This window comes from Sus scrofa, chromosome 7, assembly GCF_000003025.6.
Source record: "Sus scrofa isolate TJ Tabasco breed Duroc chromosome 7, Sscrofa11.1, whole genome shotgun sequence".
NCBI classification, from domain to species: domain Eukaryota; kingdom Metazoa; phylum Chordata; class Mammalia; order Artiodactyla; family Suidae; genus Sus; species Sus scrofa.
This window is the reverse complement of record NC_010449.5, coordinates 12,528,446-12,553,976: the sequence shown is the minus strand read 5'-3', so window position 1 is coordinate 12,553,976 and position 25,531 is coordinate 12,528,446. Positions and strand designations below refer to the sequence as shown.

Genomic DNA, 25,531 nt, shown 5'->3' with positions numbered 1-25,531 from the left:
GAATGAGGAGGAAGACGAAGAAGAAAAGGAGACTTGTATTTATGCACATACATCTATCATTTGAACAAAACTACTAAGTTCATAAAGGGAGAAAGGACAGCAAAGGTGTCAGCAAATACAGTGCAGGGAAAGAGTTGTGTCCTGCCAGCCCCCAGTGAGTGGCAGGAGAAAGGCCGAGCCTCTCCTTGGTGAGGATGGTGATAACAGTACCATATGGAACATCTGGAATTTGGGTAGCACTTCGATTCCTCCCCAACCGCAGAATCAAAAGGGACTCAGACACAGAGGAGGAAGCAGTTCTGTTGCTCCGCATTCCTGGCTGGTGCACAGAAAGGCAGGCGTGTTGATTATTAGGGACTTACCAGGATGAATTTCTGCAGGGAGGCCGAAGAGTGGGGAATAGTTAACCCTATGTGACAGCAGTTTGGGGCTGTCACCATGAGCCAAGCCATTTTTGCAATCATTTGGAAAATTGCTCTGCAGGACCAGGCCAAATCATTGTTGAAACTCAATTTCCAGAGTCCTGCGGGATCTTTGGTGTGTCTTTGCGCTTTGGCAGTATAGAGCAAGAGCACAGGTCTTGAAATGGAAGAAACTAAGACGATGTCTTTTTATTTTTTTATTTATTTTTTGGTCTTTTTAGGGCCGCCCTTGCGGCATATGGAAGTTCCCTGGCGCAGGCTCAAATCGGAGCTGCAGCTGCAGACCTGTGCCACAGCCACAGCCACGTCAGATCCAAGCCGCATCTGTGACCTACACCACAGCCCACAGCAATGCCAGATCCTTAACCCATTCAGCAAGGCCAGGGATCAGATCCATGTCCCCATAGACACTAGTCAGGACCTTAACCTGCTGGGCCACAGTGGGAACTCCCTAAGATGGTGTCTTTAAATGCTGCTCTCTTTTAGTCATTTATCCCTCATTTATTCATTCGGCAGTCTCTTTGGGGGCTACTAGGTACTAGCACAGTTCTAAGCACTGGAGATTATGGACTGGACCATGGTAGACTGAGGCCTGCCCTGATGGAGTTTGCATTCCTAAGGGAGATACAGCAGTAATCTGACTTGGGTGAAGAGGGGCGCTGATCTGGCTCATTCTAAAAGGAGGCTTAGCGTGCGTCTGAAATCAGAGAGTGGAGAGATCGATGGAGAAGGACCTGTTGATCTGGAAGGCATAGGCAGAAAGAACCAGAGACTCATCAGGGGCTGGCAGTGAGAGGGTCATAATTGACAGCAGGACTGGATTGGGAAATGAAGAAGGTGCAAGTGCGAAACCTGGCTTGGCTGGATGGATGCACAACTGCCAGGGCCAGTGCAAATCATGCAGCCATTGACCTCTCAGTTCAAGGGATGAGAGAAATGCATGCTATTGACACTCTGTATTTTAACAAACTCGGAGAGGAGTGTCTTACTTTATGGCTAGGCAAACCTTTTAAAAGAGGGGATGGCTCATGGTGTATTCTTTTTGGAGCCACCACCCAAAAGGAAGAATAGAGGTGGTGGCTTCGCCAGAACACATGTACCTTTTCCTTCAACATTGGCTTCCCTGTTCTTACCTTGGCCACCATCGTTCACGTTAGAGAGTGGGATTATTTATACCATGAATTCTCCCTTCTGTGCACAAGCACACTTCACCTTATTTAGTTGACTGTAAACAGCTTTAAGTTCGGGATCAAAATAATAGTCTCTCCAGTTGTCACCTCTCAGCCTCTTTAGTATTTTGGTATCTTCCATTCAACTGGTTTGTGGGCTTGGGTACCCTTCCTCCTTCCATTTCCGGATGCTCTCAGTGGTCTCTTAAATGGTAAAATCCACTTAGAGATTTATTTTATCTCCTGTGACCTTCACCATGGTTTGATAAGGCTACTTTTTTGGCTTTGGGTTTACTATCATTGAGGGACCCTTTTTCTCTATATTTTTTCTCCCGAGTCAATTGCTTTATTCTGGGGTTCAAACTGCTGCCATATGTTTTACTCAAATGCTTTTTCCTTTCTTTGACAAGTGCCGTTCTTCAGTCTAGTTGTCCTTCCCACTCCCCAGGCCAACCCATCCAAGCCCCAACACAGCTATTGGGATTTGCATGGATTTCCACAGTTAAGAAAAACCCTATGGATATGCCTTCAGTCTTTTTGATTGAATGGATATCCATAGGGCCTAAAAAGGACCGCACCTGCAGCATATGGAAGTTCCCAAGTTAGGGGTTGAATTGGAGCTGCAGCTGCCAGCCCACACCACAGTCACCGCAATGCAAGATCCATGTCTGTGGATCTACACCACAGCTCACGGCAACTCTGGATCCTTAACCCACTGAGCAAGGCCAGCGATTGAACCTGCATCCTCCTGTATCCTAGTTGGGTTCATTTCCAAGGAGCCGCAACAGGAACTCCAATATTCATTAAATGTTTAAAATAGAGATATTCTCCATGATTATCTTTTAGCATAAATATGTGCATCCCTTTTCCACTCCATTTTCTTCAACCTGAAGGTAGTCTCTATAACTCACAAAAAGTTTGGGGGAAAGTATAATTTTGAGACACTTGAAGACTCAAGGGTACATAGTGTTTTATGTGTAGGCATAGCTTTTCAGAATGATTTTGGAGTGTATTAGAGTATCTAAAATAATTTACTAGACTTCTGTACAAAGCATTTTATTCTTGCAAAGGTTGTGTGAATAATATAATTTACTGTGTCAGTGTGCAAACAGTCTCATAGTTCTTTGACTTTTCATGAAGTAAGGTGAACTATTTTATCATCTGATAGAGTCAAACACATGAGAAAATGGTCGATCCCAAAGCCTTCTGGCTCACTATTTTATTTCTCCATGATGGGATCTTTATGCAGAATCCCTCCTTTTTTTTTTTTTTCCTTTTTTTTCCTTTTTAGGACTGCGCTCAGGGTATATGGAAGTTCCCAGGCTGGGGGTCCAATCAGATCTACAGCTGCCCGCCTACACCACGGCCACAGCAACTCAGGATCTGAGCCACATCTGTGACGCACACCACAGCGCACAGCAACACCGGATCCCCAACCCACTGAACAAGGCCAGGGATCGAACCTGCATCCTCATGGATGCTAGTCAGATTCACTTCCACTGTGCCACAGTGGGAACTCCGAGATTCCCTCCCTTCTATGCTGCTGTCAGTGTTGGCAGACTGAACTATTCAAAGTGTGAGCAATGACTGCAGGTGGAAATAGCAAAATTACTTTCTTTTTTTTCTCTTAGAGTTCATCAAATGACATGGAGCATTTCCTTTTTTTTTATTATTTTTTTGGCTAAATTCTAGAGCATTACAGTATTTAGCGGTGTGTTCTAGTATTTAGCGGTGGAAGGGTGCATGAAGATCATTTAGGCCCCTTTGCCCACCCTGACCCAAGACCTCCTGACTATCATTAGTGCCTTTCACTCTGCCAGGGTTCATACAGCAAGTTTATGGATTGTTCATTGTTTGTTGAAAGAACCATGATCATTATAAGATTTAGAAAGAATGCACAGAACTCCTGGAGAGTCATGTCCTTTTTGTTTGAATTAGTGAGAAACAGGAGGCTCACGCCCCAGATGAGAAACAATATCACGAAGGATTATCTCTTTCGATTAAACGAGAAGTGTATCTTGATATTTATTTAGATTTTCACTAAGTGTGTGCGTAAAAATTGGGACGGTAATTTCTATGACTTGGCAATTCTGTCTCACGTGTTCTCTTTGGAAGTATTCCTTCTTCTCCCTCATTTTTTTTTTCTTTAAAATGAGGACAAGAAGTCACTGTGAGAATTATGTACATATAAATTTTTAGACCGTTTCCTAGCCTGACACACCGTTAAAGCATCTGCTACTTCTCTTCTGTTGTTCTTCCTTGTTATTTCACACTTTTTTTTTTTTCCTGGTGGAGATTTTCTTGAGTATCTAAAATAAATAAATATAAACCAAACAAAACAAGAAATTCAGTGCTGGTATCATAGGCTTTAGAAGGTGGGGTTGTGTTTGCTTCCACTGGCAGAGATGTGATTGTCCGAGTGCATCTGTGGGCTGAACCCAAGTTCAAGTGGAACGCCCTAGGTCTGGGACCAGGGGAGCTTTGAACAAGGTACCGACCGACCCCGTGCCTCCAAGTTTTATATCTGTAGCATGAGTGGGTTACTCTCTGAGGCTTCTTCCACTTCTAAAAAAAGATCATTGTCTTACATCCTGGATGTGTTAAGGCTTTGAAGTCCCCGTGGAAAAGAACCTGTGAAAAGTCCCAGTCACCGTATAGTATCTTCTCTCTGTACATTCATATATATGTGTTGAGTGTTTTTTTTTTTGTCCCCCCCTTTTGGGTTTGTTTCCTCTTTCATGCTCGGGTGGAGCTAATGACCTTCTCCTCCAGTGATGACGGCAAAACAAAATAAAACAAAACGAAACGCTTCTTTCCTGCACAAAAGCCACCCCCTCCAGATGCTTCACGCCGTAAGCTCCTATTCAGACGGCACAGAGAGCATCACTGAAATACAGCCATCTCTGGAGTGAAATTTGGCAGCTGTGTCATAGTCAAGCTGCAGTCCTTATATGACAGTTTGGGGAAAGAAGTGAGACAGAAATAGCAGATTCCAAAATAATCCAATTAAAAGAGCTGGGAAAGTTGAGTTGGGCAACAGGATGGGGGATGGGGTGCCCTGACATTAGTTTAGTCTACAGGTTCGGCAGGGTGGATTTCAACCCAGAAGCTTGGTGATGAGCATAGTTAAGGATCTCCTGCACAACCCCAGAGAGGGGGCTTGTCTCATATCCGATGGGGCTCTAATCTTGTGATTTTTTTTCCCCCTCCCTTTTCCTCGTGGTCTAATTACCGGCCTGTGTTGGCACATAAACAGAGCTGTCTTTTAGAACCACCTCCTCTTGTTGCCCCCTGCATAGGATAATATCATGGTGTGCAGTATTTATGACATCAGAACATACTATGGTGAGAAGTTGTTATGTGAAGGTACCATTTGAATGGCTCAGGCAGGATGAACTTGCAAGATCGGCAAGGGCAGCCCATCTCTTTTAATTTCAAGATCTTGGCAAGAACCCCAGTGGCAGGGAAGAAAGATTCCAGAAATGTGCCTGGTAGACGAATGCGGTGGAATACAAATGTAGAATTCTTTACGTTTTCTGGAGTGGGAGGAACCATCGTGATAAATATTTGAATAAGAACTTGGAAGTGTAGTGGGGACAATTGAAAAATACTAAGCAGTGTGCACAACAACAATTTTCCCCAAAAAAAGGACTGAGGAAAGATTTGTCAACGCAGAAACAATCAGATCATTGAATAATATGATGTCAGATTTCTCAAAAGGGAGATGTCAGGGAATAAAGGAAGCAGATGCTAAAGGAACCTGGACATTTTAATTTAACCAGAAAAGAGAGAACTTAACCAAATACTCACACATATGTATATTATGTGCGTGTACTTTTACAGAATACGTAAAAAATATATAGAAAAAATTTAAATATATAGTATCATTTAGAAGCACATAAAATCTTTAGGTAATGAGCAGAGTTCTGAATTCTACTGTTAGAAAATGGAACCAAAATTGAATGCAAGGAAAATTAAATAAAATTCACATCGTGGGAAAAAATGAGATTTGGTAACAGAAATTCTGATTTTGAGTTTCAGTTGTGTGATTTATTTGCTTTGTGACCTACAGGAAATCACTTAATAGCCGAAGGCCTTTTTTTTTTAGTAGTCTATGAAATAGAGATAGTTATATGTAACAGGAGTGCTGTGAGGATCAAGTGGTGGGAATGCATAAAAAAGTATTGTGTGAATTGTAAGGCCCTCTACATGTTATTTCTGTAAAATGCACCATTTTTATAGTATGGAGAAATTCTAAGGGGCAGTGATCACCTGTGAGAATAACTTAGAGGACCAGTCACACAGAGGAAACGTCTGTGAATTTGAAAACATACGTGAGGAGTTTCCGTTGTGGCTCAGCGAGTTAAGAACCTGCCATAGTGTCCGTGAGGATGTGGGTTCAGTCCCTGGCCTCACTCACTCACTGGGTTAAGGATCCAGCATTGCCGTGGCACAGGCTGGCAGCTACAGCTCTGATTTGACCTCTAGTCTGGGAACTTCCTTATGCCGCAGCTGCAGCTCTCAAAAGAAAAAAAAATATATGAATTATTTTTTTTTCTGCTCATTTTTCTGGCCCAGAAATTCTTTTATGTTTCTGGGATTTTTCTAAAAATTTTCCAGCCGGCTCTGTTCATGGAATTGTCCACTCTCTGTTGAGCTAGAAACCGCAAGATTTTATAGTAAATATTGCCTCTGCGTAAACCTTGAATAACAGGCTAAAGAAAAAGTAGGTCGTTTTATTTAATAATCCTGATCTCAGGAGGTTTGGGCAGAAGTGCGGGGAGGTGGGGGTGTCTGTGCGAGGGATAAGAGTCAGGATAGTGGGATGCTGAATGGGGACGACTTTGCAAGGGAAAAGGTGAAAGAGAGTCAGTCTCTACCAAGTGTGGGCTGGGTGTTGAAATTCCCTTTATGCCCCAGCCCATCTGTCTCATTAGCCTCTCTGTCTCTTAATCACAGACTCCATGAAGTGTCTACTTGGCTTTTTCTTTTTTTTCTTCTTTTTGGGCGTTTTATCTTATTCCCCTACAGAAGTGAATGAAAGGGAGTCACCTGGCTTAGATGCTGTTTGTGTATTCATATGCATCGCGGGGAGTGGAACAGACTATATTTGTAAGTGGATATTAGCACGGGGGCCGATCTGTATGCGCAGGAGTGTTTTTGTGTGTTGCACTCATGAATACATGTGGTAATCCATAGACACGGCGCATACGCACATTTATTGTACACACCCTTCCATGGAAAAGACACATTGACATTAATCAGAAAGGGTGACATAACATAGTGAAAGTAAAATCCTTTCAGCAGGGTTTCCTATTACAATCAAAATGCTTGATGTCACATTGTGTGTGCGGGAGAATTTGCTTATTCATCCTTTAGAACACTAGTAGGAGTTAAATATTAACAGGTTTAAGTGTCAATAAGTGTCTAAAAATACACATTCTCTATTGTGTGCAGGACTTGCAGTGCAGACGTGTCTCTGCTTGCTTGGAATTCAGAATGCTTTGGATCAAGAAAGAATGTTGCAGAGTGTAATTTGTGGCAGAAAATGTGCCCCGATTGTTTGTTTATTATTCCCGAGGATGTTTGCAGGACTGAACTATCACATGTAGAAAAGAACAGCTTTGTTTGGAAAATACTGTAGGAGCAGTACAAGCAAATTGAATTAAGTAAAGAAACTTAGGGAGTCCGTCTTTGATGGATGATGCTTCTTATTTGTTCTTCATTATTCCCTGTGAAGGAATAAAAACTATGAAATTGGATTTGAAAACTGGATTAAGACAAATGGCTTCTCAGATTTTTTTTTTTAACCTTAACTGTTGACAATTTTTCTAGTAAAGCACATAGTCACCATATAAAGAGTCTATGTTTACTACATTAAATCTTCCTAAAAAGTGTGCCCTTGAGGTTTGATTTTAGGAATTAGCTTAGAAGTTGCAGAGCCAGGGCGTATCTGCTGTGTGATGGTATGTATCTCTAGATATTTTATATGCCCACTCTTTTTATAGAGTGAGCAGTGAAGTTAAAAAGGATCAAAATACTGTTTTTCTTAGGAAAGTCCTTCCTTCCTACCTATCACCCTACTTTTTCTTCTTCAAGTAAAACTCACTATATTCCCATTTGACCCATCACTCTACAGTTCTCCCCCGATATCCGAAAGTAGAGCATTCCCGTTAAACCTGTTAAGTTGTAAAGTGACTTAAAGCGGAGAAGCAGATACCTTAGGACAAGTCCTGCTCACATCTGCACAAAACAAACAGATAAAGCAGAGATGCTCACAGACACAGTTCAAATCAATGGTGTCTTGATGCTGAGGTGCTCAGTAGTCGTTCCCAGGAAGGAGCTTGGAGGTGCTGCCCTTGCTGCTGGGGACACCCACTGCAGCCGGGACAGTGGCTTCAAAACCTATGCTGAGGAGTTCCCGTTGTGGTGCAGTGGTTAACGAATCCGGCTAGGAACCATGAGGTTGCAGGTTCAATCCTTCGCCTCACTCAGTGGGTTAAGGATCCGGCATTGCCGTGAGCTGTGGTGTAGGTTGCAGACACAGCTCGGATCCTGCATTGCTGTGGCTCCAGCGTAGGCCGGTGGCTACAGCTCCAATTGGACCCCTAGCCTGGGAACCTCCATATGCTGCAGGAGCGGCCCTAGAAAAGGCAAAAAGAAAAAAAAAAACCCTATACTGAAATTATTTTCACGTCTTACCTGTTTTCATAAAAGCCAACATTCTCTTCAAGTTTCTTTGCATTAGCTCAAACAGGTGCTGATGTAGGTCTTTTATAAAAGGGAAGTATCATAAAGTGAACTTTCGAATAGTGGGGATGCCCCTCTCCTCCAAATACGTTTATAGGGACTTACAGACTTTCATGGGAATGGATCTCTATTAACTAGGCTATAAAGCTCTTGAAAAGGGGAACTGTTTTACTTGCTGTCACTCTAGCAGTTAAGACAAGGCCCTAATCATAGTTTGTTGAATGAATGAATCAATCGATGGATCAGACTCCTACTGTGCACTTATCATTGTCTTAGACTTGAGAGACGGGACGAGGGAAGATTTATAAGAAGTTTGAGATATGGTCCTATCTGCTCTAAAGTGGTATAAAATCTAGCTGAGGATTGGAACAACTTGAGCAGTCAAATAAACAATGAATTATAACGCAAAGAGTAAAATAAATACCCATGAGTCCATACTGATATAAATATATAACTGAATAAATAAATAAGTAGGGCAAAAGAGACAACTTCCTTACAGAAGAATTCCAATGACCATTTCTTAAAATGAGAGGAATAGAAAAGCATCCATTAGAACACATAGTAGTAATTGCCATAGGAAGGTTCCACTGATGGATATTAGAATTAATAGGCAAAAGTTTAAGTGGAAGCAGTATTTGCAGAGTTTCAAAGCATCTCTCTCCAAAATATTTAGGAGTTACAAAGAGAAAAATGTTAAGTCTACCTGGAGAATCCTGGAGATAGCACTTTAGCTGAGTAATCAAGGTTCATCACCGGCTCCATCATATGAAGTGCCAACAAGGACACAGCACCTCTTTGGTCCTTCCCAAAAAAGGTATGACTTCACTGTCATCGGGAGAAAATATCAATCAAACCCAGTCAAACCAGTGCTTTTCACAGACGTCCAAGTTCTTTAAAGATAAGGATTAAGGAATGGCCACAGATTGAAAGAGGTGAAAGAGATGGGGCAACTCAATGCACGATGAAATCTGAGATTGGATTCTGAAGCAGAGAAAGAGCAATAGTGGAAAAATCGGTGACATCCTCATACATTCTACAGTTTAGTTGACCCAAGTTAATTTTCTAGCTTTGATCGCTGTTCTTTGGTTACATAAGATATGGACCTAAGGGGAAGCTGGATGAAGGGTACAAAGGAATGCTATTGTTTTTGCAACTTTCTGTAAATCTAAAATTTAAGAAAATCTAGTTAAAGGTGCAATACCAAGCCACAAGAAGAAAGTGCAGAGCTATATATGGCAGTATACAGCTAAGAGCTTGCAATGGAGGGGCCAGTGCTGGACTGAGTGGGTGTTGAGGGGAATGAGATATGGCTGGAGATGAGAGTGGAAGAGTTTCATACAAGAAGAAAAACTATTTGCAGCATGAAAGAAAGGGTAGAGATGACAAGTGGGGCATACTTCGGGGTTGTTCTGTAGGGGCAACAGGAGTGAAAGCATGACCTGTGACCTGCGTGGGGTATGTTGGGAAGCTGGCCGAGTGATGTGCACACTTTTGCTGGAGCTCAGTGAGGAGGAAAGCTGGCCAGCTTTGGGGAAGAGAGAGTAGAGGATCCTTAAAACCTGGTGGAGGAGTTTGACATCAATACAGCGGGCGATGCTGAGTTGCAAGTTGCAAGTTGTCTGAAGAGGTGACTCAGTGTCCCAATCTATATATGCATTTGGCGACGGGGTATCCAAGGGTGGCTGGGCTTGGGAAAGATGGAAGTCGGTAGGTTAGGAGTTAGAAATAGGTAAAGGAGAGCCTATTCATTGGAGGCCTGGGTTAGGAAGGATGGGGTGGGGGCAGAAAAGGAAGAGGAATCAACACATCCAGAAGCTGCTGAGGAGGTAGAACCCTAGAGGGCAGTGACCAATGAAGGGGCCTGAAGGAGGAGGAGCTGATAGTAATTCCGGGGTTACCCTTGCAGGTGGATGGTGCTGTGTCCATAACTGAAGTCATTCACCCAGCAGATATTTGCATGCCGACACTGGAGAATGACATATTCCAGGGGAAGAAGGAGGATTAGAAAGAGTATAAACTTGCTGTATAGCACAGGGAACTCTACCCAGTATTCTGTGATGGCCTATATGAGCAAAGACTCTGAAAAAGAATGGATTGTGTACATGTCTAATTGAACCACTGTGTTGTACAGCAGAAATTGTCACAACATTGTAAATCCACTCGACTTCAATAAAACTTTAAAAAGTAAAAAAAAAAAAAAAAAGTATAAACAGGAGTTCCCGCTGTGGTGAAGGAGGTTAAGAAACTGACTGCAGCAGCTGGGGTCACTGCAGAGGTGCGGTTTCCATCCATGCCCTGCGCAGTGGGTGAAAGTGGCTATGGCATAGGTGGCAGCTGCAGTTCAGATTCAATCCCTGGCCCAGGAATGTCCATATGCTATGGGTACAGCTATTAAAGAAAAAAAAGGAAAAGAAAAAAAAGAGTATAAATACTGCCTGCAGTGAGACCCAGAACAGGAAGGTCCATGCTTTGAACTGGACTGAATGAATTTATACATGAGCAGGTGAGACCCAGCAAAAGGCTCCCTGTCCTCCAAAGAAAAAGAAGGGAGGGGATTTCTCTGTTTTTAACAGCAGCCATGAACAGTGTTAGAATATTTTTCAAGCTGGCGTTTCTCTCTGCTTGATAAAGATTTCAAGCCTACTGTTCACACTCAGCTCTCACACACACACAAAAACCTCTCATATTAAATCACCATTTTACAGAGGAAGAGCCCATACATACTCCTTTAACTCTGCCAAGGTAGAGGTCCCTGGACCCCAGGAGTCCCAAACATGAAAGTTAAAATACCATAAAAGCACCATGAACTTGATAGGAGAAGAAAGAGAAAAAGTAAGCTTGCATGCTTCGTTCAAGCTCCCAATCTCCAGGTGCTGTGTCTTTTTGACTTGTTTGGTATAACGTGGCCCGTTGAGGGGACCCATTCGTGGTGAGTGTGCTTCTGGGTGGGTTTCACTGTGTCATTCTTCTTTTCTCTTGGGCCGATCTCTCAGTTTGTGTAATTTAGGAAAGCGTTTCCGTAGCCTTGATTGCCTCGTTTTCTTCAGTTATTACACACATGTCCACCCATAGCTCAAAAAGGACAATATCGTCCTATCTCTGCAGCACGCGGGTAGCCTCCCCATCAGCAGTGTCCCCTTAGAATCAGAGTTGGTCTTGGGGCTTGGGTAACACCAGGCGAGGGGCCGAGTTGTGGGTGTCACTACTTTGTCCACCCTTGGACCTCCTTGTTTGTTTATGGATGACTGTCACTGGTTTATGTCTTAAAGGTCTTTGAAGGTCTCCCTTCCTCTCTTGGTCAACGAGTTATGTTTCTAATGCAGCCCTTCTTTGAAAGCAAGGGGTTCATTTAGGCTAAATGAACTGTATTGATAGTAGGCAACTGAAGAGAGGGTCAACCCTTTTATGCTTAACTTGTAAATGGAAGTTGCTTGGCATTCTTAAAAAAGAAGCCTAAAACCGCAGTGGTTCTGATTCTAGCCCAAAATTGAGTATCACTTTTGCAGCACGTGAGCTGACACTTCAAACATCTTTTTAACAATGTACACTCTCCATGGCATGTGACTTGCCTATGGTGGATTTAAAACGTGTTCTAAATGGCGATATGTTTCCTAATATGAATAGATGTTTTGTGGGAATGTAAAAAGAAATGACATCTTTTGTAGCGTGGATTTTGGCAATGGCAGAACACTCTGGAAAGTGACTACCAGGGCCCTTTATGAGCCTGCTGTGGAGGTGCATATGTTCAAACTGGCAGGATAAAGACTCTTTTTACGTCCTTTCCAACTAATGTATTGACTTTAGGATTTTTTAATAGGACACATGTTTCAAAATTGTAATTGTAGTCAATGGTTCTATATAAAGATTCCATGGAGAAATACACAACTTTGTCCGGTGGGTCTTTCCACCGTCCATAGATATCAGTCAGTTTTCTTTCCTTCTCAGAGTGCCCGAAGCTTTTGAGTCTCGTTTTCTTTTGGCAGTAGAAGTGGAAGTCACTTGCTGAATTTATTCTCCAAAAAAAAAAAAAAGAGGTTGCAGGGTAAAGGCAGGTGGAATCTCTGCTCCGTATCCCTCAGCCGAGTTCCATGAGGATTGGGAAACCTGTCAGGCCATCCTTTGTCAAAGAGGTGGTACACACGTATCATACAGGTTAATTCATTATTTCTTTTTTTTTTTATTCTTTAAAATGTATTGAAGTATCATTGATTTACAATGTTGTGATAATTTCTTTTGTACAGCAAAGTGAGTCAGTTACACATGTACACATATCCATTCTTTTCCAAATTCTTTTCCCACATAGACCCGTCACAGAAAATAAATTTCTCTGTGCCATACAGCAGGTTCTCATTGGCCAATCATTCCATATACCTCAGGGTACAACTGCCAGTCCCAAGTCCCCAGTCTGTCTTTCCCCCCACCACCTTTCCCCTTTGGTAACCATAAGTTTGTTTTTAAAGTCTGTTTCTGTTCTGCAAATAAGTTCATTTGTATCCTTTTCTTAGATTCCATATATGTGATATCATATGATGTTTGTCTTTCACTGACTGACTAACTTCACTTAGTATGATAATCTCTAGGTCCATTCAGGTTGCTGCAAATGACATTATTTCATTCCTTTCTATGGCTTAGTAATATTCCATTGTATATATGTACCACATTTTCTTAATCCATTCCTCTATCAATAGACATTTAGGTTGCTTCCATGCCTTGGCTGTTGTAAATAGTGCTGCAGTGAACATTGGGGTGCATGCAGCTTTTCCGATTATGGTTTTCTCTGGAAAGATGCCCAGGAGCTGGATTGCTGGATCATGTGGTAGTTCTATTTTGTTTTTCTGAGGAAATCCCCACACCATTTTACCATAGTGATTGCATAAATTTACAATCCCACAAACAGTGTAAAATGTAAGTATCATTTTTGTCATAAAAATGATATCCTAGTTTTCTTATTTCTTATTTCTAGCTGGTTTAAGGTGGTACCTCGTAGTAGTTTTGATTTGCATTTCTCTAATAATTAGTGATGTTGAGCATCTTTTCATGTGTTTTTTGGCCATCTGTATGTCTTCTTTGGAGAAATGTCTATTTAGGTCTTCTTCTGATTTTTTTTTTTAATTTAGCTGAATGAGCTGTTTGTATATTACGGAGAGTAATCCCTTGTCAGTTTAATCATTTGCAAATATTTTATCCCATTCTGAGGGCTGTCTTTTCATTTTGGTTATGGTTTCCTTTGCTCTGAAAAAATTTTTAAGTTTAATTAGGTCCCATTTGTTGATTTTTGTTTTATTTTCATTATTCTTAAGTGAATCTGAGAAGATACTGCTGTGGTTTATGTCAGAGAGTGTTCTGCCTATGTTTTCCTCTAAGAGTTTCATAATATCCAGTCTTATATTTAGGTCTTTAACCCATTTGGCGTTTGTTTTTGTTTATGGTATTAGAGTGTTTAAATTTAATTCTTTTACATGTAACTGCCCAGTTTTCTGAGCACCACTTATTGCAAAGACTTTCTTTTCTCTATGGAATATTCTTGCCTCCTTTGTCCTACATGAGTTGACCATAGGTGCATGGGTTTATTTCTGGGCTTTCTATCCTGTTCCACTGATCTGTATTCCTGTTGTTGTGCCAGTGCCATACTTTTTAAATGACTATAGCTTTGTAGTATAGCCTGAAGACAGGAGCCTGTCATTATTTCTTAAAATACCAGGTGGGAAGTGCATCACCGTTTAATCTCATGGGCTTTTCAGAGATGAAACAAAGAAATGAGGGAGGAAGGTACCAGATAATTGCTGTAGAAGGAACAAAGCTAAAAAGCCAAGTTTTGGGATTAGACAAAATCTGATGAAACTTATATTAAAGTTTTATTATACCCTATAACAGCTCAGTGATGAAATATGGGTGATATTTACAGAGCCAGAGGTGGGGACCGGTTACAAATTCTTTCCCTTCTTCACTCTCATCTTTCCTTTTTTAGTTTCTCTTTTCCTGTTTCCCATTAGAAGCAAACTGAACGAATGAGTGAATGAATCAGAGAATGGAGTGAGCAAGCTTCTTTTAACAAAATTCAAGGGATGGCACTTCTGTGAATTTTGTCATAAGAAAGGATATCCTAGTTTTCTTATCCAGCACATGAACTTCTGCAACCCTCCCCTACTTATGAAATCAGAAAATGATAGAAAGAAGCCTTCTCAGCAAAGAGAAAAGTGAAAGACCTAAAATCCTGCATTTGACACTGTAGATGAGGCCCTGAGATCCCCAGAGCCCTTGTTGGCTTAGAAGGCCACTCAAAGTCAGGTTAATGATTTAACAAGTTTACTTATCAAGTTTCCCAGCTAGATTAAACAGTGTAAGAAGCCTTTCCTGTATTAAATGTACAGACCAGAGTGAAGGGAGGAGAAAAACAAGAAAAACTCAAAGTGATATAAAAATCTCAGCAGGGTGGGGCCATTTCGTTTAGAGACAAACCAACTTAGTGGATTGTTCAGGACAGGCAAACATAAAAGAGTTTTCCTAAGATGCAACAAAGTGCAGAGGGCAAGGATGTTGCCATTAAGAAACAATCCCAGCTCTCAGGGTGGAACAGAATAGAAGTTTCTTTTTCAATCATGTTACTTCTAACTTGGGGTGTTCCACAGGTGGGGTGGAGGTATCCATGTGCTGGTGATTCCAGATGCAGAGTCCTTCCATCGCATGGCTCAGCCATTCCCTAGGGTCACTGGGAGAGCTTAAGGCTCTCCTGCAGCAGTTTGGCCAGCGGTTGGAGGCAGGGAGAGAGCGTGACTGTTCTTGTGGGAGGTTTTGTTAGCATTTGCAGTGCTCATGGTTCTGTTTTGCATCCCTTTGGCCAGAATCAGGCACAGGGACATACCTAACTACAGGTAAAGGTGGGACATGTCAGCCTGTCTGTCAGGGAATCTGGCTTGTTGAACACGAACCAGCCTCTGCCATGACTGGATACCTTCATGAGCTGGATGTCATCCTTTACCTCCATCCTAGCCACACCCTGGGTGCCTACCTGGGTAGGTACCTAGTTCTTTGCCAGATAGCACACCTCTGTCTTAGGAAAATCAGGATCCCACTGAGTATATGAGGACTCTTCATCCTTCAAACCATCTTGATCTGAACGTACCTTCCCTGATGTTATCTTCAATGAGAAGAACGATCAAGCAGTCACATGGGGCTGCACATGGAAAAGCAAAGAACCTTCTGCCTGCTGCCCACTAGGAGATGGCGCTCGCACCACCACCCCAGGCTTTTATCCATGTCATGGGTCAGGAACCCGTTTCTACTGTAGTTCTTCCACCTGTGCAACCTAGGAGCTGAATCCTGTTCCTGATAACAATGCTAAACTCTAAAGGAATTCCTGAAATTATCCCCGTCCTTCCAGATGGCTCATTGTTTGTGTTCTCTTCTCAGAGTGTGGTTGTGGTCCCCATTCCACTCTCCCAAGATTATATCTCCCATCAAAACTCTGAAACAAGTGTTGATTGAACTGAACGGTTTATTAGCCTCTGTCAGATGACTGCATACAGGAAGCGAGGTTTGGGGAGAGGGGTTGAGGGTTAATGCTATAAAATTATTTTCATGCTCTATTACATGGGCTGAGATGAAGCTTTTAGATGGAAGGTGGGGGTGGTATGGGGAGCATGTAGAAAGGCAGGCAGGTGCCACCACAAAGAACTTGAGAGCTCCAGGTAAAGGAGAAACCCTCTTCTCCCTCACCTTCTCCTACTTCTGGTACCTATTATTCCTTGCCCAGCACAGAGACAGCTTGTTGAGAGCTGTCAGTACTAGACTTTGTCTTCATTATGGCCTTCATAGCTCTTGTTTGCCTTCCTACCGAATCAAGCCGTGTTTATAATATTATTTCTCTGAGAAAATGAGTTTGGAGTTCCCAACAACTGACTTACAAATGAACTTTGTGTACGCAGCTCATTCATAAGTTGAGGACTGCCTGTACCAGGCATGGAACCCAGAGACAACATTTATCTGTGCTTTATCAGTATGGGCTTGTCAAGTTAGCTTATGTTTACTTTTCTTGCCTTCCCTTTGATGATAGCCTTGTTCTTCAAATTTGAGACTGTCTTTATGTATTGAGAAACATTTCCTTTGGGGTGCCTCAAATTTTCTTGTGAAATGGAATAAAGATTTTCTTTTATCTACCGATTTATCTTCAGTGGGATTCATGGCTAAGAAAATCTGTTTCACGGGCCATCTTTAAATTGCAGAGAAATTGAGAAACATTTAAAGGAAGTGGAGGAAGAGAATAATTCTTCTGTCATATTACCCCGGAGTGTCACATAGCTTGCAGTATAATTGCTGTGTTGGCTTGTAAAGGTTAAGAACTCTGAAGTTTATAGTTTTCTTCTGTGTGTGTTTCACAAATAAAAGGGAAAATCCGACAGATCGCAGCAAAGTGCCATGCTAACAAAAAAGTTTTGAGCATTTTATAGTTTGTCGTCACAGAGACATACCTCATGGACTTTTAAGTTTGCTTTTACAAATACCTGATCAATCAGTTATTTAATCCATGGAGCCCATTTGCAGATTACAAACTTTATTTTTAATCTGTATGTGCGCATAACATATGCACAGAAATATTCTTGCCAGCATTGTATTGTAAAGGAGCTGGAAACCTGGTCTTGGAAATGCTCCTTCTTAGGCCACTTGCTATTCACATGCAAGTCAAAGTTTCTGCTGTTAGCCGAGCAGCTGACAGAATAGGATCACAAATGCTACTGATGCTGCCTAGGACTGTGTAAACTTGGCACAGGTAGATCTCAGGTGGATGTGCTTCCATGTTACAGAGCATACTGTGTTTCCTCCACCCCTTAACCATGCAAGCGCAGCCTGCAACAGTAAGAAACTGTTTCAGCTGTTATTCTGATTTGTATTTGCAGACTCAGACTTTGATGCTAGTGGGCTTAACATTTAGTGAATAGCAGTCATGTTTAATGATCTTTCCCTTCTGTTTAAAGCAATACTGTAGCCCATGCAAGAAACATTGCCTTTTATGGGAGGTCCCATCGTGGCTCAGCAGAAACGAATTTGACCAGCATCCATGAGGACGTAGGTTCGATCCCTGGCCTTACCATCTCACTTATGTAGGCTTCTTTGTATTGAACCACAGCTTGCCATTCAATTTCTGTAAAACCTTTTCGGAAGTATTAGTCGATTAATGAACATTTACCATCGGGGTGATCTGGAATCTATGAGGACAATGTGGGGATGGCAGAAAGAGCATTGGTGTTGCTGTGAGCTATGGTGTAGGTCGCAGACATAGCCCGGATCCTGATCCCTTGTAGCTGTGGCTGTGGTATAGGCCGGCGACTACAGTTCTGATTAGACCCCTAGCCTGGGAAATCTCCATATGCCTCAGGTGCTGCCCTAAAATAAAAAAATAAAATAAAGGAAAGAAACATTTCCTTTGAGTTTTAAGGTTATCTATTTTGTCAGGTCTCTTGATGGTTTTGCTTTACTGTCAAAAGTGTGAAAATAATTTTGATGTTATGCTCTTTCTGCCATCCCCACATTGTCCTCATAGATTCCAGATCACCTCGATGGTAAATGTTCATTAATCGACTAATACTTCCGAAAAGGTTTTACGGAAATTGAATGGCAAGCTGTGGTTTAATACAAAGAAGCCTACATAAGTGAGATGGAAAACACTTTATGAACTGTAGACTACTATATAAATGTGAAGCATTTGCAATAAAATACTCTCAGGCTTTTACTGAGTCTTGACTGTCAAAATATGTAAAAGACAACCTATATTTTCTGTAAGTGCACTGGCTGATAATGTTACCAGAGTAGCTAGAAGTTACTCTAATATTGCAAGAGAGAATTTAGGGGAATCCAGAAATCTAAAATTCCAACAAAAATCATTAATTAAGGAGGAACAGTTGAAATCACCTCTTGAAGACCCCCCCCCCAAGAAGCATGGTACCATCTGAATTTTTCAACCTTATCCAAGCAAAAGCAGAGTAGGGCGTGGTACTTCTTAACCTCTAGATGCAAAAACATGCAATACTGAGTAAAGAATATAAATCAGTAAGTGTAATGCATTTATGGCTTATGAGCAGGCTCCAAGTGTACGGATTTCTAGATACTTCATGATACATGAAAGCTTTATGCTTGTTATTCAACTTGAATGTTCTACAAACTTCTCTTAATTTCCAATGTCATGAAAAATCCTTTCTCTCTCTTTCTAGACACTCCCCCCACCCCCATACCAGCCAGAGTCAGGCAGTTACCAGCTCTAAAAGCGCTTGCATTCATTTGTAGATTATATACACCTAATGGGGTTGGCACCTCTTCATGGAAATTGGGCCCAGTGGGCTACTTTACAGCCACTGAATGAGCTTGCCTCGGTAGAAGTTTATGTTTTATAGCTGACACGCCATTGACCAGAATAACCTGTTATAAAACATGATGCTTCATCATTTTTTTTTTTTTTTGGTAGCTTCAGCCCTGAAAATTGAAGCTTTGAAACATAAAGAGACTTTACGAACATTCAGACTTTATGAACCCTCTGTTTTATAATGGTTTACATGGAAATTCTTTGAGCAATGCGTTCATATTCAGTTCCTGGATTGCTGAAATAGTAAAGATATTTTGTGGGCATTTTTTCTGGGGGGGACAAAAGCCACATTACCCAAAGACCTTCAGAATCATGTGGAAATAACAATAATACAATGTGATTATAATATTTTAATATATAATGCAATATAATATATATATAGTAGGATTATTATACAGTATATTGGTTTTTGTTTGGTTGTCCTGATGAGTGTTGCAAGTGAATAAACCGGCATTCTGATTTTTTAGCTTCAGTATACCCTTAAAAACACTGGTGGAGTTCCCGTCGTGGCGCAGTGGTTAACGAATCCGACTAGGAACCATGAGGTTGCGGGTTCGGTCCCTGCCCTTGCTCAGTGGGTTAACGATCCGGCGTTGCCGTGAGCTGTGGTGTAGGTTGCAGCCGTGGCTCGGATCCCGCGTTGCTGTGGCTCTGGCGTAGGCCGGTGGCTACAGCTCTGATTCAACCCCTAGCCTGGGAACCTCCATATGCCGCGGGAGCGGCCCAAGAAATAGCAACAACAACAACAAAAGACAAGAGACAAAAAAAAAAAAACAAAAAACACTGGTGACCTTTATTGGAAAAAGTTGGTTACCTGGAGCCAATAGTATTATAAGGCTACTTTAGGTAAGTATTGGCACGTTTATCAGATAAATCAAACGTCAGATGCACTGCGGGGAATGGCTTTTCAATATGTTCTTGCAATTTATTCCCCAAAGAAAATGAGTTTGGCTGTTCCACGGAGCAATCGGGAGGGTGTGTGTTTTTAGGGCCTCTGACCTCGTGGTACAGAGAAGCCAAAAACCAATGCTTCAGAATGCCCCCAAGGTATTTTTTGGGTGCTTTAAACTGGGTCTAAAGGGCCCGTCCACCTTAAAGCTTTTGCCTGTGAAAGATCAAGCAGAGATTGATTTTTACCCACTGTGCACCTGGGGAAACAGACGGCAGTGGCTGAGATTGAAAGAAGCAGAGAGAAAGGAGAGGAAAAATAACCTCCCTGGCACCCACCTGGGAAGGGCTCCAGAGGAGGGGTTCGATGTCGTCTGATATTCCTAAGTGAAGGCACTGTGCCCATCAGGCTCTCTCACCCAGGGCAGACGAAGCGTGTTATTCCGGAGATGGGAAGCAGGAAGCCTTGAGATCCGCAGAGCTCACATCTTCCTTTTCAAAATGTACCATCCGGTACTTTTTACTGTATTCACAGAATTGCGCAACTACCTAACCGCAGGACATTTTAAAACACATTCCTCACCCTCAAAAGAAACCCTGCACCCTTTAGTGGTCAATTCCCACTCTCCTCCAACCCTTTTGCCCCCAGCTCCTGGCAACCGCGCGTCTGTTTGCTTTCCATAGAGATTTGACTCTTCTAGACATTTCATGTAATGCAATCATACAGTAATGGACTTTTATGCCTGGCTTCGTTCACCGGGTCCGTCTACACTGGAGGTTGTTATCCGTTCTCAGGGCTTATGAAGAGCATGCCTGTTCTGTTGTGTGGGTAGACCACATTTTGTTTACCCATTTGTGAGTTGTTGATCGTTTATTTCTGCTTTTTGGCTGAGATGCATAATGCTGCTCTGAACATTCCTCAGCAAGCTTTTGTGTGGACATGCTTCTGAGCAGTTATGAATTGGGGAAAAAAGGGAATTTTTTTTCCCTTTCGTACATCTGTTTGCCTCACTCTTGTTTCTCCACTTTTCTTACCTGTCTCACTCTCCTAAAAATAACTTTCCTCGAGCATGTAGTTATGGAAGAGTAAGAGTATCAATTAACGTCTGCGAATCACCCACCCTCAGACCCTCTTCTAAGCATCGTATCTGAACAGCATTTCTGAGAGAATCGTCCCTTTACTCACGTGGTGGTTGTGGCTTCAAGAAGCTCCTGAAGCCTGAAGTCACTTCCACTGGGCAGTTGGAGGCCCTGGGGTTGGACTCACATCTGTTTTACACTTAATCACAGCGCTGTCTGTTGCCTCCCTCCTGATAATATTAACGCAGGTCATGCACCTGTTCATCTCTTAGAGAATTTTCTTTGCTTTATGAGCTTTTCTCTGATCCTGAAACTTAAGGAATGTGGTCTAAAGACTCTTCATCATGCCTTTGGCCCTGGAGCAAGCATTTGTGTCCCTCTGACAAAACGATTATGATTAAGAGTTCCTGGTGTGGCGCAGTAGAAACGAATCCGACTAGCATCCATGAGGTGGCGGTTCGATCCCTGGCCTCGATCAGTGGGTTAAGGATCCAGCATTGCCATGAGCTGTGCTGTAGGTCGCAGATGTGGCTTGGATCCTGAGTTGCTGCAGCTTTGTTTGTAAGCTGGCAGCTATCGCTCCAATTTGACCCCTGGCTTGGGAACTTCCTTGAGGGCAGCCCTAAAAAGCAAAAAAAAATTATGATTTATTCCCCTGTCTGTTGGAGTGAGGGGGCATCTTCAAAGGCTGGTGCTGCTGCTGTCAGGTCAGCCTGACTCCCACCAGCCACTCACCTTAGACTTGATCCCTCCTTCACTTGAGCCCCCGGCAAGTCCAGCCACACCTACAACCTGTGTATCACCTTGAACCAATATTCTTTGGGCCTTTGTGAATCTTGAAATCTCAGACTCAGCAATTCCCTTCTGGTCATGACCTATGGGCCCCCTGCTTTCCCTCCCTCCCGTGGAACCCGGTCACCACCCTGTCTTCCTCCCCAGCGCAGGTCTCATGGTTTGCAAGTTTCACTGTGCTCTCACAATAGCTGAGTGTCACACAGTCCCTTCCAGCCACCAACCCTGGGTGACCCCCCACCCCTGACACAGCTGCGCAGCAGTCCCCGAACCCAGCATATCCATCCTGATGTCAAGTCTTGCTCTTCAGTCTGCGATGGGTCCTCGTGGCTTCTTCTCCAGCAGATGCCCTGTCACATTTCCCAGGGGGACTCATTCCAAACTTTCTCTGTCTCTTCAGGACTTGCCACGACTCCCCCTTTCTATGGAGGAACACGTATTCCTCCTGCTTTTTGAAAATCTCCGGGGGCCCTGCCATGCCATCTTCACCTCTGGCCTTTGCCCATGCTGTGCGTGGACCCGGTCTGCAGTCTTAGACGTACAGGTGATCTGATCTCTGGTATCGCTTGAACTCTGTGCCAGGGAAGCCTGCCATTGAGGATTCAGGTTTCTGAAGGCCAGCTGCGTGGGGAGCCTGAGGGTTATAGACCATTTCCAAAAATTCTTTTAATTTGATTTTTCAGTTGCTCTAAGCTGTGTACAAGCCACACCGATTGCTCACTCCTGCTCTCCCCTCCGTGAACACAGGAGAAGGGAACCTGAAAGGTGTTATTTTTCTCATCTACCAAAGGGGCAGTGGACGTTTTTGACTGAAGTTGGGGGTGACCTGTGCATTTCAGCCACCCCTGCCCTCCATCCCATCAGATGGACGTTGGAAAACGGGCTGCAATGGTTTAGGAAAGTCATAAAGCTGGGGGGGTGGGGTGAGCCTTGCCAGCTTTTTTTTGCTGTCGTAGATGTGGGTCTTCAAAGCAATCCAGAAAGTTCTGCTTGACCAGAGAGGTTAAAAATATATGGATGTGCTGTAATCTCTGTGAAAGGGTGGACATGAAACGTTGGCTTTGAGTCCAGGATCCTGTGTTTTTTGCTGACCCATCACCACGGACCAGGCTGTTCTGCCTGAGCACCCAGGATTCCTTTAAAGAGGAGTTGAAGCGGAGCTGGGCGGTGCAGCTAGGTCTCCACGCTTTCATCTTTGTGCCTCCTCCCCTCCACCCCCTATAGAACAAGCACTTAAGGGGATGTTTGATGAATTCACTGTAGTGCTTGTCTGGACGTTTTTATAACTATTTTGTTCTAAATTCAACTGATGGCCAATGGGAGACCTAACAATTCAGTGAGTACAAATAGACGAAATTGGTCTTTGTGTCCTGCCGATAAATCTCAAGGAACCTGTCTAGCTGGCACGTCTCAGGCTGCAGCAGAGGCCAAGTTTAAATGAGCTGTGAGGACTGAATCAGCCATGTGGTCTTGGAGGTAGCCCTGCCCACTCGGGGTGGGGGGGCGCTCGTGGACAGGGGGGTGTCTTTCTCAAAGGCCCTGATATAGGACACTTAGTTGAATGCATCTGTTTTGCCGAAGTTCAGTCAGTCTCTTGGGTGATCCCTTGTGAGGGATTTTTTTAATGTTATTAATTTCTTTTTTTTTTTTCCTCCTTTTTTTTTGCCGCACCCACAGCATGTGGAAGTTCCCCAGCCAGGGATCAAAACTGAGCCGCATCCATGGCCTATGCCACAGCTGCAGCAACTCCAGATCCTTTAACCCACCGCGCCAGGGATTGAACCAGTGCCTGCACAGAGACAAGCTGGAGCATTAACCCACAAACTCCTTAATTTATTTCTTAGATCGACTTTATTAAAAATGACCCAAAAGAGGCGTTCCCACCATGGGACAGTGCGTTAAGAATCTGACTGCAGCCGCTCAGGTCGCTGCAGAGACACAGGTTCAGTTGCCCACCGGGCACAGTGGGTTAAAGGGCCCCACAGCGTAGGTCACAGCTGTGGCTCAGCTTTAGTCCCTGGCATGAGAACTTCCATGTGCTGCAAGTACGACCATTTAAAAAAAAAAAAAAAACCAACAAGCCATCCAGAATCAGACAGCATATTTTATTCGCTTCATATTTCAGTATTCCTGTCATATTTGCTTCTCTTTTCTTTCTTTTGATTGAAAGAATTAGCTAATTTGTTTTAAATCGTTATGAGTGCAAAAGGGTCCAATAAGACGTACATGGAAAAATGTCTCTTATTTCTGTTCCTAAGCCACCCAGATTCAGTCCTGGTGGTAAGCTCCATTACCGTTTTCTTGTGGATCTCTCTAGGGATATTTTATAACTATAAAACATAAACTATAAAATATCAATAAAATATAAAAATATATCAATAAAATATAAAAATAGGGATATGTTATAATAAAAAACACAGGCGTAAAAACATGGGGTTTTTTTGTTTAGGTTTTTATTTTTTCTATTAGAGTTGACTTACACCCTTCTGTAAATTTCTGCTGTACAGCAAAGTAACCCAGATTCATACATACATGCATATAGATATTTACATTCTTTTTCTCACATTATCCTCCGTCATGTTCCATCACAAGTGACTATACAGCAGCAGTGCTTATCCACTCCAAATACAATAGTTTGCATCTGTTAATCCCAGACTCCCAGTCCCTCCTACTCCCTCCTCCTCCCCCTTAGCAACCACAAGTCTGTTCTCCAAGTCCATGAGTTTGTTTCTTTTCTTGCAGCAAGGTTCATTTTTGCCATATATTAGATTCCAGATATAAGTAATATCATTTGGTATTTGTCTTTCTCTTTCTGACTTACTTCACTTAGTATGAGAATCTCTCATCCCATCCATGTTGCTACGAAGGGCATTATTTTGTTCTTTTTTATGGCTGAGTAGTACTCCATTGTGTATATATACCTCATCTTCTTAATCCATCTCTCGATGGACATTTAGGTTGTTTCCATGCCTTGGCTATTGCGAATAGTGCTGCAGTGAACTTGGGGGCACATGTATCTTTTTCAATGGAAGTTTTGTCCAGATATATGCTCCAGGAGTGGGATTTCTGGGTCATATGGTAGTTCTATATTTAGTTTTCTGAGATACCTCCATAATGTTTTCCATAGTGGTTGTACCAATTCACATTCCCACCAACTGTGTAGGAGGGTTCCCTTTTTTCCACACCCTCTCCAGCATTTATTTGTTGTCTTGTGAATGACGGCCATTCTAACAGGTGCGAGGTGGTACCTCATAGTAGTTTTGATTTGCATTTCAAACATAATGTTTGTACCATACACACTGTTCTGTTTTCCACCTTTTTTTCACCTAACCGTGTATCCTAGAAAACCTTTCTCATCAGGACCTAGGGAGCAGCCTTATTCTCTTTAGTATCTACATAGTATTCCATTGTATGGTTTTGTCATAATTTATTCAGCCCCACAGTGATGGGCTTTTTGCATGTTTCTAATCATTTTATACGATACACAATGCTCCAGGGAATTACTTTCTATAAATAGCATTTTACATGTCAGCCAGGATCCCTGGAGGAGAAATGGATACAGTAGAATTGTTGGATCAGAAGGCGTGTGCAGTTTTAATTTTAGCAAACCTTGCCAAATTGCCCTCCGATTTGGCATTTGTGCTAATGTATGCTCCCATCAGCTGTGTGTGGCTCTGTGCCTTTTCTCCACAGACAGTGTTATTAAACGTTATGATCTTTGCCAATCTACGAAGTGCAAACTACTGTCTTTTCGTGGCTTTAATACGAGTGTTGCTTGTTATGGTGATGATTGAATGTCTTTTCATATGTTTCAATGCCATTCCTATTTTCTTTTCTGAGAAATGTGCATTGACTTTCATTGCCCGTTTCTTCCTGGGTTTTTGGTCTTTTCCAGCTAATTCATTTTGGGGAACACAAAGTAGCTCCAAAAATGTCATCCTTTTGTATTTGTTCATTTTTTCCATTTAATTTTGACTTCGTAGGCTTCATTCTTGCAGAATTTGTTGGTCAGATTTTGCCGTCTTCCTCCTCAGACCTTTTTTGGGGAGGGGCTTTTAACTTTTTGGTATACTTGA

General features: G+C 42.5%; 1 protein-coding gene and 1 long non-coding RNA gene across 10 annotated transcripts in view; one reads left to right on the top strand and one right to left on the bottom strand.

The window, feature by feature from the left end:
* The window catches only part of ATXN1 (ataxin 1), a 430,913-nt gene that overhangs the window by 176,874 nt on the left and 228,508 nt on the right, over positions 1-25,531 (top strand). The window lies entirely within an intron of this gene.
* LOC106504330 lies at positions 7,034-20,395 on the bottom strand. Its single transcript, XR_001297722.2, has 3 exons — positions 19,923-20,395; positions 9,045-9,166; positions 7,034-7,323 (listed from the first exon to the last, which is right to left on the bottom strand). It is a non-coding gene; the product is annotated as an uncharacterized LOC106504330 (long non-coding RNA).